This window comes from Archocentrus centrarchus, chromosome 15 (genome assembly GCF_007364275.1).
Source record: "Archocentrus centrarchus isolate MPI-CPG fArcCen1 chromosome 15, fArcCen1, whole genome shotgun sequence".
Classification (NCBI taxonomy): domain Eukaryota; kingdom Metazoa; phylum Chordata; class Actinopteri; order Cichliformes; family Cichlidae; genus Archocentrus; species Archocentrus centrarchus.
This window is the reverse complement of record NC_044360.1, coordinates 8793646-8813395: the sequence shown is the minus strand read 5'-3', so window position 1 is coordinate 8813395 and position 19750 is coordinate 8793646.

Sequence of the window (19750 nt, the reverse complement as noted above, 5' to 3'; positions counted from 1 at the left end):
GGTAACTGAATAACAAAAAAGGGGAGATTTACCTTCATGAAATGAATAAGGCACTCAAGGTTCTTTGCTTAAATAGATTTTTAGATGATGATTTACTTGTCTTTTACTTTTTGTTCAGTACTTGCTGCGTGCTGTTTTGGAGACGTGTGTTAAACGTATGTTGCTGAAGCTGAATAGTTGATGTAAATCAAGATTTCTTTATTATTCCTGAGGTGCAGTTAGTTGTGCAGTCAGTAGAAATCACACAACCATCAAGCAAACTGTTATGGATAAACAATAAACATGACATCAAGACACAAGATTAAAAGTCTAGAATAAAATGGCAACATTAAAACATATTGAATTATTTAAAAGGCCAGTGGCAGCTGGGACAAATTAGTCTTAGAGTCTGTTTGTCCTGCATGTTGGTATACTGTATCTGTGGCCAGATGGAAGCAATTTGAACTTCTTAGACAATGGGTGGCAAGGATCAGACAGGACTGACTGGCCTTTTTCAAAGTCCTAACTTCATACAGTTAAGGAAGGTCATATAATGTTACGCCTTCAATTTTGCTGTACACTTTGACTATACCTTTGTACTGCAAGATGTCCTTTTCATGAGGATGGGTTTCAAGGATGAAGAGAACAGTAGACATTAAAGTGAATCAACTTTTCTCAGTCATCCACATGCAGTGATTTCAAATGTCTTGGGCAGCTTGGTTTGCAGGTGTAAATGACTGCTCATTTCAGAATGCAGGTTGAGATGCATTTTTCCAAGGTGGCAAATTCAGGAGTTTCTTTTCAGGTGCAGAGTATGTGAGTAATCTGCAGAGCTACTTACATAGTCTGTGTGATGTCACCAGGTGAAACGTGGACTTACTTGTGGGACGCAGAAAAAAAGTTTAAACAGGTTTATTCACAGTCTTAGTGAGCACAGAGATTAGGCAGGAATTGAGTGGGCCAGGGAGAGATCTCCGAAATGTCGATGTACACACACTCTTCCAGTTGCTCAAGAGGGGCTCTGAGAACAGGTGCAGTCTGCACAGGGAAAAAGGTTAAGGGCCAGAAGTAGACAAAAACCTCAGAGAACAAAACTTGGAGCCAGGGCACAATACTTATTGTTGACGCAATGATGTGGTGATGATTGAAGCCTCTCTTCAGTTTTAAATAGTCAGCAGTGAAGAAAACATGAAGAACAGATGAGTAAACCACAAATCTCTTGCAGGTGAGAGGTTGACAGGAGGGTTGGGAGACCAGGAGGGAACCACCTCTGAAACAGGTAACAAGAATCACAGAGGACTGGACTGAACAGGCTTGACCTGGGACACATGGAAGGAGTCATGAGTCCTTATATGCTGGGGTTAATCTCAAATGAATGGTGACACAGTTAACAACAAACAAGATCTGAAAAGGACTGATGTAACTGGAAGACAGTTTTAGATTCAGCATGCAGTTTGATATTTTTGGTGGGCAACCAGACTTTCTGACCTGGGGTGTATGTTGGTGTGGGGACTCAATGACAGACCTCTCGATGTTTGTTTTGCATCACTGTCCTCAGCAGGGCTGCCTGAGAGGCCTTCCAAAGGTGACAGCAATGATAGAGATGGTGCTGGACAGAAGAACGAACAGCTCTGCCTCTTGAGATGGGAAAAGCGGTGGCTGATACCCCAAGCTGGCTCCAGGATTTGTGGATGCCATACAACAAAGAGCTGCCTCCAACTATTGGGTCATCCTCTCTGTCTGCCTGTTGGTCCGAGGGTGAAAACTAGATGACAGACCTGAGCTCTGATGGCAGTGCAGAACTCCCTCCAAACCCTGGATGAAAGTGTGTGCCACGATCTGGAACAATGAATAGTGCTGTAGGGAGTTTTGGGAGGGTGACAAGTGTTACAATAGGAACTACTGTTTGTATAGGTGAAGCGCTCGGACAGTTTTAGGGGCCGGAAGCGTATGCAGAAGGGCATCCAGACCGAGCTGTATTGTTGTTTACACGCCTGAATTAATAAAGTTAAAGACCCTATGAGTTAAAGTGGACCGAGTTTGTGCTCTTTGAGGAATTACAAGAAAGAAACGAACAAGAATAAAACATGGTGGCAGCGGCGAGGACTTGGTCTGGATTACAGTAGCGTAGCACTACAGTGTGTGCCGTCTAGCGGTAGCGAGAGCTAACGAGGAGAGAGACCACTACAACACGTCATGGATGGCCTGAAGCCGCCCCGGACGCTATGCCTGGATTCCAGCAACATCGCAAAGACATGGAAGAGCTGGAGGGACGAGTTCCTGCTGTATGTGGATCTAACGCTGACAGATGCAGACGACACACAGAAGGTAAAGCTGTTCAGCTATCTAGTCGGTGACAGTGGCAGAGACCTTTTGGACACGCTGATGGGAGATACTGCTCATGATGCTTGGAAGCTAGAGGATATCATCAAGAAGTTTGATGATCATTGCAACCCCGGCGTGAATGAGACGGTTGAACGTTATCGTTTCTTTACTAGGAGTCAGGGGGCCAGCGAGAGCATTGACAGCTACGTTACTGAACTAAGACTGCTAGCAAAAACGTGCAACTTTGGGACATTAAGGGATTCGCTGATTCGGGACAGGATTGTGTGTGGAGGTAACAATACAAGCATGAGAGAACGCCTGCTTCGTGAAAAGAACCTCACACTGGACACATGTCTTCAACTGTGCAGAGCGGCCGAACTGTCCAAGGAGAATGTGAAAGCAATCACCAGCGCAATTGCAGAAGAGGTGCATGCTGTACAAGGAGCACAGTACCAGAGTACAGACAGCAACACAGTGCAGTGTAAATTCTGTGGGAAAACGCACGAGAAGAGGAAAGAAAAATGTCCTGCATTTGGGAAAAAGTGTGCTAAGTGTGGCACAAAGAACCATTTTGCAGCTAAATGCAAAGTAAAAATGGACCGGACAAGACACAAACATGTGAGTAACATAAAGACAGAAAGTGTGAGCGATGAATACGAGGATATCGCCAGTGTCACCTCAACAGAGATGGAGAAGGTGGACACTGAGGAGACAAGATGTGGTGAGGACAAGGGAATAAAAGAAAGAAAAGAGACAGGTACAGTTAAAAAAGACTCCCAGCTTCTGTACGCAGGCATGCTGCTAGGGAAAAACACAGTACAATTTCAAATAGACTGTGGAGCTAGCTGCAACATTATCCCAATCAACCTGCTAAATCCAGACGTTGAGTTGGAACATACCAAAAGTGTGCTAGTCATGTACAACAAAAGCAAACTGAGACCTATAGGGAAGTGTAAAGTTAAGATAAGAAACCCAAGAAACAATAAACTGTACCGACTGGAGTTCCAAGTGGTGGATACAGATGGTGTAATGCCTTTGATTGGTAGGAAAGCCAGTGAGGCAATGAAGCTGATTAAAGTGCACTATGAAAACATCATGGCAATTGATAGCATAGTCACAACGGCAAAAAAGCCTGCAATAGAACCCTGGACGGTGGAGCAGATTAAAGTGAGATACGCTGATGTATTCACTGGAGATGGGTGTTTAGAGGGAAAATATAAAATGGAGATAGACAGTACAGTAAAGCCAGTACAGCTACCAAAGAGACGTGTACCAGTGGCTTTAATGAAACCGCTTAAAGAAGAATTACAAAACCTACAACAGAGAGGGATAATCACACCTGTGGAATGCAGTACAGAATGGATCAGTGCCATGGTGGTTGTCCAAAAACAAAATGGCAAGCCTAGAGTGTGTATCGATCCCAAACCTTTGAACAAAGCGCTAAGGCGTAGTCACTTTCCACTGCCAACTATTGAGGACATTCTACCAGACCTGTCGAAAGCTAAAGTGTTCACAGTGTGCGACGTCAAGAGTGGATTTTGGCATGTACAGCTGGAGGAGGAGTCCAGCTATGTGACGACGTTTGCCACTCCATTTGGTCGGTATAGATGGCTGAGGATGCCAATGGGGATAAGTACAGCCCCAGAAATCTTTCAGAGAAAACTGATGCAAGCACTAGACAATATGCCTGGACTGTACATCATAGCGGATGACATTCTGATCACAGGGCAGGGAGAGACAGAAGAGGAGGCAGAGCAAGATCACGACAGAAAATTGAAGCAGTTTTTGGACAGATGCAGAGAAAAGAATATAAAACTGAATGCAGACAAGTTCAGATTGAAGCAGAAGGAGACTACATACATCGGACACCGCCTGACTGCTGAGGGCCTCAAACCAGACCCAGAAAAGGTGCGTGCTGTTGAGCAGATGCCAGCGCCGACAGATGTGAAAGCAGTGCAAAGACTGATAGGTATGGCTAATTACTTAACCAAGTTTTGCCCTCACCTGTCAGATCACTGTAAAGTGTTAAGAGACTTGACACACAAGGATAGTGAGTGGACGTGGAATGCAGAACAAGAGGAGGCGTTCCTTAATCTAAAAAAGACAATAACAAATGCCCCTGTGTTAAAGTACTATAACCCAGAAGAAGAGCTGACATTGCAGAGTGACGCATCAGACACAGGATTAGGTGCAGCACTGATGCAAATGGGCAAGCCAGTTGCTTTTGCTAGTAGAGCACTAACAAAAACAGAACAAGGATATGCACAGATAGAAAAGGAGTTTCTGGCAATGGTCTTTGGCCTGGAGAAATTTCATCAGTACACATATGGCCACAAAGTGACTGTTCAGAGCGATCACAAGCCATTAGAAACCATAGTGCGAAAACCATTGCTGAGTGCTCCCAAAAGGCTGCAGGGTATGATGCTGCGCATACAGAAATATGATACAGAAGTCTTGTATGTGCCAGGAAGGGATTTAGTGCTAGCAGACACCCTTAGCAGAGCCTATCCTCTGGAGGACGTACCTGTGGAGGCTGAGCTAGAAACAGTTAACATGGTACAACATCTACCGATCTCAGCAGACAGACTACAGGAGATAAAGACAGCCACAGAACAGGATAAAACACTGCAGCTTCTCATCAACACAATGACATGGGGATGGCCAAAGAACAAGCTGCATGTGCCAAGTGAAATCAGGCCTTATTTTTCATTCCAAGAGGAACTCAGTCACCAGCATGGGATAGTCTTCAGAGGGGAGCGTGCAGTTATACCAGATGCCATGAGAACCGAAATCACCAGCCGTATACATGCATCGCACCTGGGTGTCGAAGGATGTCTTAGAAGGGCAAGAGAGTGCGTTTACTGGCTAGGCATGAATGAGCAGATTAAACAGTACATAGCGAAGTGTGACATTTGCCGGTCCATGGATGACAAACAGCAAAAGGAAACACTAATACCACACGAAGTGCCAAACAGGCCATGGGCTAAGGTGGGCACAGACCTGTTTATGTTTGACAACAGGGATTACCTCATCACAGTGGATTATTTCTCAAATTTCTGGGAAATAGATTACTTGGCCGACACAAAATCAACCACGGTGATAAAGAAACTTAAGGCTCATTTCGCCCGTCAAGGTATACCAGATATAGTGATTTCAGACAATGGCCCACAATATGTGTCACAAGAATTCAAAAAGTTTAGCCAACTGTGGGGATTTCAACATAAGACCTCATCTCCAGGTTATCCCCAGAGCAACGGCAAAGCAGAATCAGCTGTTAAGACAGCAAAACGACTTCTGCACAAAGCCAAAGCCGCAGGACAGGACCCCTATCTTTCCTTGCTGGACCACCGTAACACACCGTCGCTGGGCCTGAACACCAGTCCAGCACAAAGACTGCTCAGTCGGCGCACCAAAACATTGCTACCAATGAAAAGTAGCTTGCTGAAACCAAGGGTTGTTCAAGTTCAACAGGAACTGATGAACAGGCAAACACATCCAAGCACCTACTACAACCGCTCAGCCAAGGATCTGCCTGTGCTTAAAAGTGGGGACTCAGTGAGGATACAGCCGTTCCCACCACAGACCGTCTGGAGATGCGGCAAGGTGCTGTCGCGGATCGATGATAGGTCCTATGAGATACAACTGCAATCTGGGAGTGTCATCAGGAGAAACCGCAGACACCTCAGACTGGTTCCGGAAAGGGCAGTCAGGGATCCCGTTGATGTGGACATCAACTTCCCAATTCAGGCAGAGGTTACAGGACAGGGTCAGGCAGGGTCTGTCCATCCTCCGCACAGGGTTTTAGACCACACACCAAAGGACATTGGTAGCGGAGAGACCACTGTCACAACCAGAGCAGGTCGCACAGTCAAGATGCCACAACACTATAAGGACTATGTCCTGTCACACAGATAAATTACTCAGTGTTGCTCATGGCCTTTGGGGGGTTTACATCAAAATGGGGAAAATGACAATAAGTGTTCAAAACAGAAAAAGGACAATGGAATATGTTTATGTTAATAATTACCTGTTATAAAGAAATGCACTCTGAACTGGAAAAAAAAAAAAACTGTACTGTATATGTTGAAATGGGGATGAGCTATGTTCAGGCTCGGAATGATGCGAGTCAGGTGACAGTCAATGTTTTGTTTTGAATTTTTTCAGAGGTCACTAAAGATGAATAGTTTGTTTTCAGAGGTACTAGTCAGATGTTGAAATTAAGGGGAAGCTGTAATTCTGAAAAGAAAAGGGATGTTACAATAGGAACTACTGTTTGTATAGGTGAAGCGCTCGGACAGTTTTAGGGGCCGGAAGCGTATGCAGAAGGGCATCCAGACCGAGCTGTATTGTTGTTTACACGCCTGAATTAATAAAGTTAAAGACCCTATGAGTTAAAGTGGACCGAGTTTGTGCTCTTTGAGGAATTACAAGAAAGAAACGAACAAGAATAAAACAACAAGGTAGGCTTCTTTGGAGAAGTAATCAATAACAGTTAGAATGACTGTATCACTTGATGTAATGAGGGAGGTAATCCTCTGACAAAGCCCAGGGAGATGTGGGACCATGGGTGGCTCTGAACTGTAGCAGTCTCCGTAAACGTGCTGGAGGAGAACTGGTAATCTTGTTTTGAGCATAGATAGAGCAAGCTCCCACATACTAACGAACCTGCTTAATCAAAGAAGGCTACTAAAACAATTGTTGAAGGAAAGTAGCAGTCCTATGGATACCAGGGTGGCTTGTGAATTTGGCTGTATGTGCCCAATGGAATACCTGAGGTCTGACGAAGGAGGGAACAAAGAGACGGTTTGATGATCCACCTCTGGGGTTGGGTTTGTCCCGTTGGGTGACCACAACACAGGAAGATGGCAGAATAGTCTTGCACTCATCTGGAGAGTCAGAAACAGAGAACTGTTGTGAAAGGGCATCAAATCTCGTGTTCCAGGAGCCTGGATGGTAGGAAATGGAAAAGTTAAATCTAGCAAAAAAAACAGAGACCACCTAGCTTGGTATGAGTTGTCATTTGGGTGTTTGGATGTAGGATAGATTCTTATGGTCTTGCCATATGATGAAAGGTTATTCTGCACCCTTGAGCTAGTGTCACCACCAACTCCCAATCCCCAAATCAGAGGCATCCACTTCCACTATGAATTGAAGAGTAGGGTCAGATTGGGCCAGAATGGGAGCTGAAGAAAACAGTCCTTTCAGGTGATCAAAAGCCTGCTGAGCAGAGTAGTTCCACTGAAAAGGAATCTTGGAAGAGGTTATGCAAGTTAGGGGAGAAACAACCTTGCTAAAGTCCCTAATAAACTGACAATAAAAGTTTGCAAAGCAAATGCTAGAGAAGCTTCCTGGTTGGTGCCAGCCAGTCCATCACCGCTTGTACCTTAGCAGGGTCAGCTCTTATCTGTCCTTTCTCAATGATGAAACCCAGGAATGAAACAGACTCAATATGAAATTTTTCTTCCTTGTCAAACGGTTTTCTAAGAGTCTTTGTAGTACCTGATGGATGTGACATTGGTGGTCGATGAGGTTCTTGGACAAGATCTGTAAGTATGTATGAAGATACACAAAAACAAAGCATTTCAGATAGTCCCAGACGACGTCATTGACCAAAGCTTGAAAAACGTCCGGTGTGTTTGTGAGGCCAAAAGGCACAATCATATATTTAAATTGGCTAAGATGGGTGTTAAATGTGGTTTTTCATTCATCTCCTTCCCAAATTAATTTGGACAAGATGATAGGCGTTCCTAAAGTCCAGTTTGAAAAAAATGGTGGCTCCCTGCAAAAATTCCAAAGCACAAGACAACAAGGGTAACAGATAAATATTCCTAATAGTGATTTGGTTCAAACCCCTGTAGTCTATGCACAGACGGAGTGTTTTATCTTTTTTTTTTTTCAACAAAGAATAAGCCTTCAGCCAAGGGTGATGAAGAGGAGTGCATGATACCTGCTTTTAGGGAGTCACTGATGTATTTCTCCATAGCCTCTCTCTCAGGTTTTGAGAGGCTGTAGAGACGATTTGTGGGTAATGGAGTGTCCGGAAGGAGGTCTATAGCACAGTCATACAGCTGATGAGGTGGAAGGGAGAGTGTCAAATCTTTACAGAAGACCCCCGCCAGGTCATAATAGACAGATGGGACTGAAGATAAATCAGGGGGTTCAGAGCTGGGGTGGATGGGCTGTGGGTTATCTGGGGGGCTGAGCAGATTACAAAGAGTGTTTATGACAGAACAGTCTCCACCAAGTGATTTTATTGAGAGGCCAGTTAGTTGTGGGGTTGTTTTTACTAAGCCAAGTGTCTGAGAACAAATAGGATGTAAGGTGTGCTCCTCAGGAGTAAAGCAGGGTCTTCCAATCTGCATCGGCTTCGGCTTGGTATCCTCTGACTGATCTCCTCCTCTCAGGTGTTCCAGATTGAACACTCTGGCCCAGAAGTGGAACCTCCTCAAAGTGAGGCCTCCTGGAAGTGATCAATTCTGGTACACATGGAAACAAGATGGTCAAGAGAGACAGGTAAATCCTTTGCTGCTAACTCACTTTTCATTCAGACTGTGGAGAAAAGCACCACAGAGTGCTTTTTTCCTCCTACCCAGTCTCCTCAGCCAAGCTCCAAAAATCTATGGAGTAGTCCGCCACATCCCTCCTTCCCTGCTGCAAATTAAACATGCGGTGAGCCAATGCATTAGACCTCATCCCCTTGATAAATACACACTTGAACTTCTTAATAAACTCAGCATAGGCCAGTTCATCATTAGAATTAATCATGGCCTGGGCCCACTGAAAAGGTCGGCATAAATTTGTTGTCTAGGTGATTTTGGTAAAATCAGAGGATTAGGTCCAGCATAGTTGCTTGAATATCAGTGTGCACTGAGTTAAAAAAAAAAAAACCTGAGCTTTTTCCAATTCACCTGTGATGGTTTCAGGTGAAGGCAGGGCCTCTCTCAGCGGGCTCAGGTAGTGTTGTTTTAGCAGTTGTGGGTGTGGGGATTCCAGGAGGTTCCACAGAAGTGGAAGTTGCGGCCAAAGACTGGGTTTGAATACTGGTTGTAAAATAACTGTGTTGCACCTCCTCAAAAATATATGTCAGGACTCTGGTGGTTATAAAAAATGTCACATCAGATATTCAGAATGTGTTTATTTTGTTGGGGTTTTTTTGCATGTGTTTATATAGAATTCCCAGTGTCACTCAATTACAAGAAATGAAAAGATTTAAACATTGTGTGCTATAGCACCATGAACTGAACTGAGTTGATCTGATCATATTTGACTTAAAGAACATATTGGACAATAGTTACCTTTACTGAAATACAGGAAATAGTTCTTTATGAAAACATTAGAATACACTGATCAAGCATAACATTATGACCACCTGCCTAATATTGTGCTGGTCTCCCTTTATGCTGTCAAAACAGCCCTGACCCATCGAGGTATGGACTTCACTAGAATGCTGAAGGTGTGCTGTGGTATCTGGCACCAAAGTGTTAGCAACAGATCCTATAAGTCCTGTAAGATGCGAGGTGGGGCCTCCATGGATTAGACTGGGATACTTGGAGGCCAAGTCAACACCTCAAACTTCTTGTTGTGCTCCTCAAGCCATTACTGAACCCTTTATGTTTTGTGGCAGGTTGGCCACAGCCATCAGGATTACCCGTTTCCATGAAAGGGTGTACATGGTCTGCAACAATGGTTAGGTAGGTGCTATGTCAAAGTATGGATGGTAGGACCCAAGATTTCCCAGCAGAGCATTGCCCAAAGCATCACACTGCCTACGCTTCTTCACATAGTGCATAATGATGCCAGGTGTTCCTCAGGTAAGTGACACACACACACACACACACACACACACACACACACACACACACACACACACACACACACACACACACACACACACACACACACACCTGGTCACCCTTGTGATGTAAAAGAAAACATGATTCATCAGACCAGGCCACCTTCTTCCATTGCTCTGTTGTCCAATTCTGATGCTCATGAGCCCATAGTTGGCAGTGGACTGAGGCCAACATGGTCACCCTGACTGGTCCACAACTATGCAGCACAATACACAACAAACTGTGATGCACTGTGTATTCTAACAACTTTCTATCAGAACTTTTTCATCAATTTGAGTTACAGTAGCTCGTCTCTTGGTTTATATCACACTGGCCAGCCTTCACTGCCCACGCGCATCAGTGAGCCTTGGCTGCCCATGACCCTGTCGCTGGTTCAGCACTATTCATTCCTTGGACCACTTTTGATAGATACTGACCACTGCAGACCAGGGACACCCAACAAGAGCTGCAGTTTTGAAGATGCTCTGATCCAGTCATCTAGACATCACAATTTGGCCCTTGTCAGATTTGCTCAAATCCTTATGCTTGCCCATCCTCCCTAATATATCCCACCCACTAACAAGCGCCATGATGAAGAGATAATCAGTGTTATCCACTTCATCGTCAGTGGCCATAAGTCATAGTTGATCATTGTATGTCTACACTGGTAAGTGACATGTTATTATGTTAACATTTTAACCAAGCTAAATACAATTACATTTAAAATTTAAAAGCATTGCCCTTGTGCAAATTAATGTACTGGAAAGGTGCATGTCAGGGCATGGTGTAGGTTACAGCATCACTCCCAACCATGTGCACACTGTAAATGTGATTTATTTATGACCTGAATTTTGTCTGAATGACTCACTACAACAAACTTAAAATCTGAAGTGGGAGCTGTACTTTGTTTTGTTTTATTTTATAAGTATTTCCAATATGTCTTCAACTATATTTTGCATCATTTTTCAAATAAAGTGAAGTTGTTATTGGAGAATATCTCTGAATCTTTCAGTTGCTGTGGTTGTAATACAGGACAATTCCAGTTAGCAGAATTTAATTTTTCAAATTTAAACCACTGTGTGCAACAAGGAGTCAACAGTGTGTCACATCACATCCCCTGGTTTTGATTACAATCAAACATACTATCAGTCATATAAGGCTTTTAATAAGTGAAATCACCAGTTATCACCACTGGTTAGTTATAAACCAGGAATAACATTAAACCTGCTATTCTTTGGGTAACAAAACAATTTTGCTTTTTTTTTTTTTTTTTTGCTAGCACTACATTTATATTTGTTCTTGTAATTTAGACCAAACTTACTCCTAATATTAAACAGCCACATAGTTAAATCAGCAAAAATCATATATGCATGTGTAAAACCATTTCATCTTCTATAATGGCTGTCTCACCTGTCTTTACCCTGCGTTGTTTCAAATCATAATATATAAAACAGAACATGTAACCTGGGAGTTTCTGGTCTGTATAAACACTGCTTTATCAGCAAATTCAGGGCTGTAGCACTTCTCTTTACTAGCAAATTAAACTTGATTTACAAGACCTCTGCGGCCTGCTGCCTGTGGAGTTGTGGTGCTTCTGTTTAGATATGCAGAGAGGAATAAAAACATGTGTAGTGGACCTTACAGAGTTATTAGTGTGCAGGTGTAATCTGCTAAAAGTAACTGAGAATGGCAACTGGTAACTGGCTGGGTTGATAACACCCCAGGAAGCCACAGGAGCACTGAACTGGAGAGCATGGACATTATGGAAACCCCTAGATTAATGGCTTCTTAAAAGTAATTGTATCTGCACTTGACCACTTTGATTAACATTTAACCTTTTCGAATGTCTTACTCTCATATTGAAAGAGTGGCTAGATTAAAGAAAATTGTTACTTAGGAGTGAAAATTTGATATTTTTTGGAAAAAGTGAGCGTGGCTGCTTGATTGGTCGACAACATTTTATTTGAATATTTAAATAAGGGGTCACATAATAGATCACAGCACCCAACACACCACACAGATTTTACACTCACTCTGCTCAGGTTGAAGCATGCTTTGAATGAACCAGTAAGAAAGAAAGATTTAGTTCAGAATGTGGCTGGAGGAGCTCACAGATTGGTTTTTGCCTACGGCTTTTAAATCACTGAAACAACCCACACAGAGTCTCACATTGACTGACTTAGATGCTGCAGATTTGTCTTTTCCTTTCAGCTGCTCCCTTTAGGGTCACCACAGAGGATCGTGTGCCTCCATCTCACCCTATCCCTGGAAACCTCTTCTGTCACATCAGCCCTCTGCATGTACTCTATCACTGCATCCATAAACCTCCTCTGTGGTTTTCCTCTTTTCCTACCTGCACTCTCTTCTTCACCTCTCTGTTGCTTTGGATGGTTAAACCCAGGTATTTAAACTCATCCACCTTCAGTATCTCTACAGCTTGTATCTTCATTCACCCTGTCTCCCTCTCATTCACTCGTGTGTGTTTTGTATTGCTTCTACTGACTTCCATTCTTCTTCTCTCCAGAGCACACCTTCACCTCTCCAGACTCTCTTTCACCTGCTCCCTAGTCTCACTGCCAGATCACAATGTCATCTGCTAACATGATAGCCCACCTGTCAAACTGCCCACCACCAAACAAGAAGGAGCTCAGAGCCAATCCCTGATGTAATCCCACCCCCACCTTGTAGCCATCTGTCACTCATACTACACAATTAAATAAACACTGTCTTGCTGGCCCCATTCATGTCCTGCACCACCCTCATGTACTTCTCAGCCATATCTGACTTCCTCATACATTACCACAGTTCCTCTCATGGCATCAGATGATATGCCTTCTCTAGGTCCTCAAAGACACAGTGCAGCTTCTTCTGACCTTCTTTATACTTCTCCATCAACACGCTCAAGGCAAACATTGCATCTGCAGCACTCTTTCTTGGCATGAAGCCATACAACTGATCACTGTTTGTCACCTCCCTTCTTAACCTAACTTCAGCAACTCTTTCTTCATGTTATGGCTCATCAACTTTATTCTGTAGTTGTGGCATCTCTGCGCATCATCCTTGTTCTTGAAAACTGGTACCAGTATACTAATATGTTACTAAACCGATTCATAAAATACCCTCCACAGTTGTGGAAGCGAGTCATTTTTTTAAACCCTCACATACAGTAGCTTCTAGCTTCAAGTTCATCCAGAAAAATATGAGGACACCATGATTTTTTTTTTTGTCTCTCAGAACACTCACACACATCCTGTCTGTCCAGATTCATTTGGATTTGTGCACAAACAAATGCTTTCTTCAGGTCAGGTGCCTTCTTACTTAAGAAAATGCAAAGTTGCTTTGTCAGACAATAAAAAAGATGGCACACAGATGAAGACTTGCTACCAGTGACAGCGCTTGAACTGTAGAAGAGTTGTGTCTGTTTTGTGTCTGATCTGATTTGTCTGATATGATGAACACTCGGATGACAGTTACATGGCTGTAGACATAATCAAAAGGAAAACAGTGTATTTTTTAGTGTGTATGAGAATCTGTTCATCCCTGCCGTGACTCAGTTCTCCTTGTGCACAAGTGTTCTTACTTGTGTATGCCATGTGTGACATTGATTGGGCAATAGTAAAATAATATTAAAAATAATAAAATACTACTACTTCTACTATTATACTAAGTGTGGGCTTCGTTTTTCTACGTCTACTTGGATATATATGATGTCAGATAGAGGCGATATCCATTATATTGTCTTCCTGTGAGCACAGTAGCCCCATCCACTCGATGGATTAGAGTGAACCCTAAAGCAAAACATCTGTATGTGAGGGGAAGCCAGTCAGGAGAAAGCTAGCTTAGAGGGAAAGAAGCTAAAGTGGCTCCATAAAGATGCAGTATCAGATAAAAACAGATTATTTTGAACTTTGAATCATACAAAGTTACTCTAGTAGAGTCCAAGGATTAAAATCCTGAGCTGGAAATGAGAATATAAGCCCACTTATAGGGGAAAGAAGCAGGACTTAACAACAAGACTTAAAATGGTTATTAAAACACCAATAAGATTGGATTTTGAACCAACCGAAAGAGATGATGGAAAAGTTATATTTATGTAGAGCATATTAAGGAAATCTAGACAAGAAAACTAAAGGGCAGTACAATGGTGCGTAACAGGAACGAGACCCTGGGATTGAATCTCCAGACCGATTGGAGACTTTCTGGATATTCCCCCAGTGCCTGTATGGGTTCGCTGGGTACTCTGGCTGTCTCCCATTGTCCAAAGACGTGTATTAGATTGGTAATTCTAAAAAGCCCAGAGGGAGTGAGAGTCTGACTTCCTTCTTCCTGCTGGCTCTTTTATTTTTAGCATCACGCGAGTGTGTGTGTGTGTGTGTGTGTGTGTGTGTGTGTGTGTGTGTGTGTGTGTGTGTGTGTGTGTGTGTGTGTGTGTGTGTGTGTGTGTGTGACGTCAGGAAACAGGCGTTACCTGCTTTTCTCACTTGGAGGGTTTGGGTATGTTTTTCCTTATAATCTGATTGTCATGTGCATGTTTATGATGAACACATTGTGATACATAGAAAAAACAGTTAAACGCTTCTTTATTTTTACAGTAGGAATGATAGATTGCCAACCTTTCTCCCTCACATGACAGACTGATACACCTGTTTTTTCTTTTCCCAGCAAAATAGAAAAAAATTGCTCAAGACTTTTACACAGCACTGTATAAATGCAGACAGGTGACTAATTAACAGAAAAAACATGCTAGAACAGCATGTCATTAGTTCTACAAATAGTGGAATTCATGCTCTCAAGAAGAAGACAGAGTCCTCGAGAACATTTCTGTAACAGTCTCTAATTGTGCCAATACACATCTCCTTAGTTGACTGTTGTTAGTTGACTCTTTATTTGCCTGTCTATATACACTGTTGTTTTACTTGTGCATGTTTGTGCATCTGCAAGTGTTGACTGTGTGTGTGTGTGCAGATGCAGTTGTAGACCACTGAATGGAAAGAAGGACTATTGATTCTCAACTCAGCGTAGAAATACGGAAGCCAAAAGCTCCATCCTCACTGAGCCTGAACACAAATACCATTAAAACAGACAAGGTACCGATTCAGTGAAGCCAGCTGCTTTTTTTGTGTCAACATGCTGTCAGCAATTTGTGAACATTTCCTGAAATAATTTATAAAGAAGAGAGTAAATAGAGGAAAAAGATGTCAGAAGTAAAGTTTTAAATGTCAGCAATGTCAAGTTCAGTGCTCCTGTATAATATTCATGCTAATCAGGTAACACAAGAATCCTTTATAGCTCTTGACTGGCTGCTTTTTTTTTTTAATCAATCCTTTATTAAATATTGAATTTAGCTGCCCTTTCTATCTTTTGATTTGTCTTTCTCCACCTGTCTCATTACCTTTCCCACTAGCCTCAGCTCATACCTTTCTCATATTCTCTAGGTGCAGAAATACCAAACTTTGCAATTTCATTTTGCTTGTGGCCACCTCTCCATGTCCATCCATCCCCCTCTGCAGCCTTGCATGAATTCATTTTTGTGTTTCAATCTCTCACATTTGATTTATTTATTTTTTCATCTTACATTAAGTCTCCACTTACCTTTCTTCCTTTCCTCCATACCTTTCCCCTGCCATTCATACATTCTTCCTTCTGTGAATAAACATTTCCTTACTGGAAATCCTGTTTCTCATCAAGCTGTTTATCCACCGTTAGACTGTAAAGCATCCAAACATTCAGTCCTTTGTGAAGAAAATGCAGACATTCAATCAGCTTATTAACATACTCAAACTCAGAACTGATCTTTTGCAACAGTAAAGCACTAGCCTAGTGTTAGTATGTTATTTTTTTCTCTATGTTTTGTCTCTAGGGCCAAGTGAGGTGATGGATATTCCCTTTGTCGACCTTGGCTTCACTAGAACAGGTGGCAAACCAAGCGATAACTAGCCTTGTTGTGTAAACACATCAATTTCCTCCTAATGTACCACCAAATAGCTGCTTCAAGCAATATATTACTTATGAAATGATTACACTAATCTAATGGAAGCCAAAGGATTTCCTTAAAGTAATTACATTTTGCAGATGCACAACAAGTTGTTTACTACTATTTGTGGCTTAACTTTAACTGGAAAAGGCTTTCATTCAAAGTACATGTTCAAAGACAATGTTTAACATATATTGCTGTTTTTTTTTTCTCAAATGCTGTGCGCAGTGACCCTGTTTATTTTATTTGTTTTCTACATCCAAATAGGAATGAATTATCCAGATATAATGATTCTACATAAAGCAAGAGGAAGCACACCCCAGGCCTGGATTTCTATGTCTGAGCTGTTTTGTCTTGTAGTACAATATAATTCTTATAATACAGCATAAAACACTATTATTCCTTTAAGGTATAGACTTTAAATTTAACATGTATTTTTATCCATTCTCATGAACATCCTCAACTTGTCTTTCATTAACTACACCAAACTCCTGTAAATACTGCAATAATTTAGGTGTCCTTTTGTGACTTTTGTCATTGCTCCCCAAATAATTCCTGAGGGTGAACTGAACTATCACCACTTAGAAACAATAACTCTATATATTGTCTTCACAGTAGAAAAACAGATCATTCTTATTAAAAACAACCCCTCCAAAAAACCAGTTATTCCTTGAATGTTTCATTGTATACTGTCAGACAACCTTGGCTTTATTGCTAAAGAATGCAAATGAAGCATGTTCGTTCAGCGCTGCTCACAATGTATGTGACAGCGCTAACAAAACTTTACACATCTGCTTGCACCAGCAGTAACTGAGTATGTTTCATCTCTGCTCTTAATAAAAGGACATCTCATCTGCAATGGCCTGGTGGAAAATGATAATAAGCAAATCCCTTATTTATTCCTATTCCATACTGCCATACATACCATACACAAGTTTGAAAAACATAATATATGAAAAATGGACTTAAACATCAGACTATCTTAGTATTCTTGCCCCATGTTTTGCTTTGAAAACAGCACCTACTCTAGCTGGCATGGACTTCACATTGTGCGTAACCTGATGAACTGTGTAATCCCAGCACGATCAAAGGTTTCACATTTCCCCAGACATGATAAGGTTAGTTAACTGTGGAGGAAGTCCATGACAATCAACAATACTTGGCCCTCAACTTCTCGACAAAGCTTTGAGGCATGTTTTGGATTCATTAATTATCCTGCTGCAGTATGGATGAATCTCCAAAGTTTTGAGCCTGCCTCTAAAGGAAGGAGTGTCCAAACCCAAGTAGCAAAACATCCACAGACTTGAACAGTCCCAGCACCAAATCATTCCCCTGCTGTTTATGTCCCTACATTACTCCCACCTGTTTTTTAAACCTCAAACTGAGATTAAACAGTTAATTACCTTTTGCAACAATGTACTGTTTGTTAAATGTCCTGAACAAAACACATAGTTCATTCAACATGATGGGTCTTTGAAGATGGAGCATTCAGGTTGAGGAGGCTGAGAACACCAGAGCAAGATGAGCAGAGCAGGGAGAGAGATGGTGAAGGCACAGTGGCTGTGGCGTGGCAGGTGAATGTTGCTGAAGTCGAGCTGAACAGTAGAAGCTTGACTGGTCAGACTGGTAATGAGTCGGCTGGTCTAAACACAAGAGAGCAGAACTGGTTCAGAGAAAAAAGCAAGAAAAGCAGACTTAAATTAGGCAGAGAGCAAAGTCTAAATGTAACTACCATGGCAGCAGGCAGAGCAGTCTCGCAAAGAATGACTGACAATGCCAGGTGATGATGAGGTGCAGGTGTGCAAATTGGTTGGAACAGAGATGAAAGCCCCGTGAATTAACAATGGGACAAAAACATATAAGAAACAAGAAAGCAGAAAGACAGCACAAAGAAACACAAGGATAGGAGAGGGCACCGCCAGGGTAAGACAGTATGAGTTTGTCCTCATTTCTCTATTTTATGCTACCTTGTCTACTCTGTTCTCTGCCCCCCCCTCCCGTGACACAGAAATCAATCTCAGTATGGCATCTTGAAGGATGTCTTAATTCTTAAATCTTAAAATGCATCTAAAGGAAAGAGGAGAGAGGAGACTGGCTGGCTGGGGGATTCATAATAAAGGATGCACCTTGCAGAAGTGTTTTTATCTGTGATACATGAAAGTTACAAACAGATATTTATTTATTTTTTTATAAGTTGTTTTAGTTATTATAAATAATCAACCAGAATTTTCTGCCCTTTGCCATTAGAGTCTGTGAAAAAATTCAATTATTCTTTCTTCCATTTATGGTGGGAGAAACTAAGAAAAGGAAATAATGAAATGAGAAAAGAGGTTTTGTTCCTGGGCTATTTTTTTCTCTTTTTTCATATATGTAAACAGGAATATTGGTCTGTTATTTGCCTCATTTGTATGCAAAGTGAACTGTTTTCAGTTTAAGGAGTGAAAGAGGCATCAATCATTTCTCACACCAAGAAATGCAATTCAAATCTAACAGGGAAAGAATGATTTTTACACTTTCTTCTTTAAACTGCTTGGTTAGGTTCAGGTTAAAACATTATGATTGCCACTATGTCAAAGCTCAGTTTTCATGTCCATTTTTAAGATATGTGGCACATGCACAAAACATACTTCTAATTAAGGTCTCAGTAACACAGGTTGCTGAATTTTTCTAGGTGACAATGGTCGCAAAGAGAGTGTTGCATCAAAAACCTCACTAGCTGATTGCTGCAGCTGCTCGTAGTTTGCATGGAAAGCATCAACTTGTCTGCAACACCATTTATTCCCTGTTCTGCAGTGAAACTTAAAAAAAGTGAGATGCAAACCTGGAAATGAAAAATGCAAGCGACAAAGTAAAAACTGTGCCTTACAGCTAGAACCAGCACATTTCAAAATTTAGCTTTTACTTTGAAGGCAAATAGTCTCTGTTTCTGGTTTGCGTCACACTTTTCACAGTGTCACTGCTGATTGGTGAGCAATTTGCGAGTGCTTGTAGACAAGTCATCATCTTCCATGTAAATACTGGAGACCGCATAAACCTACAGTATTAGCAACCAAAGTAATTGCAAGGAGGCTTTTCGGTGCAGCACCATGTAACTCTTTGTAACCAATTTCACACTAGCAACTGCCAGCAACCTCCAACAACCACTCTCCAACTGGCTGCGGTATATACCTTTTCCCTTGCAACCAGTGGTTCACAGATGGTTGCTTCACAGGTGTCTAGACCTATGAGACTCAGGACTAAGATACAATATTTTCAAAGTTGTGCTTATAACAAATAGATAAAAAATAAATAACACAAATTGTATCCATGTAAATGCAGAAATATTAAAATTTTTTGTGACTATTTCAAGTTTGGTCATGAGATCAATCTGGACTGAGAAATGGTTTAAAAGAGCGTGCCATGAAACCCCTCTTTGCTCAGAATGATGTGTTCACTTAGCTCTGATGCCACATTCAGCATCATCACAATGAGAATAAGTAAACAATACTCTCTTGGGAACTTAAGGCACAGCAATATTTATAATGGGTGAACAATGGCTGAAAATTGACACTCTTATACTGTTTCAGTGTAAGGGATATAACTGCTTACTCTATACAGACACACACACACAGAGTGAGAGAGTGACAGACAATACATCATT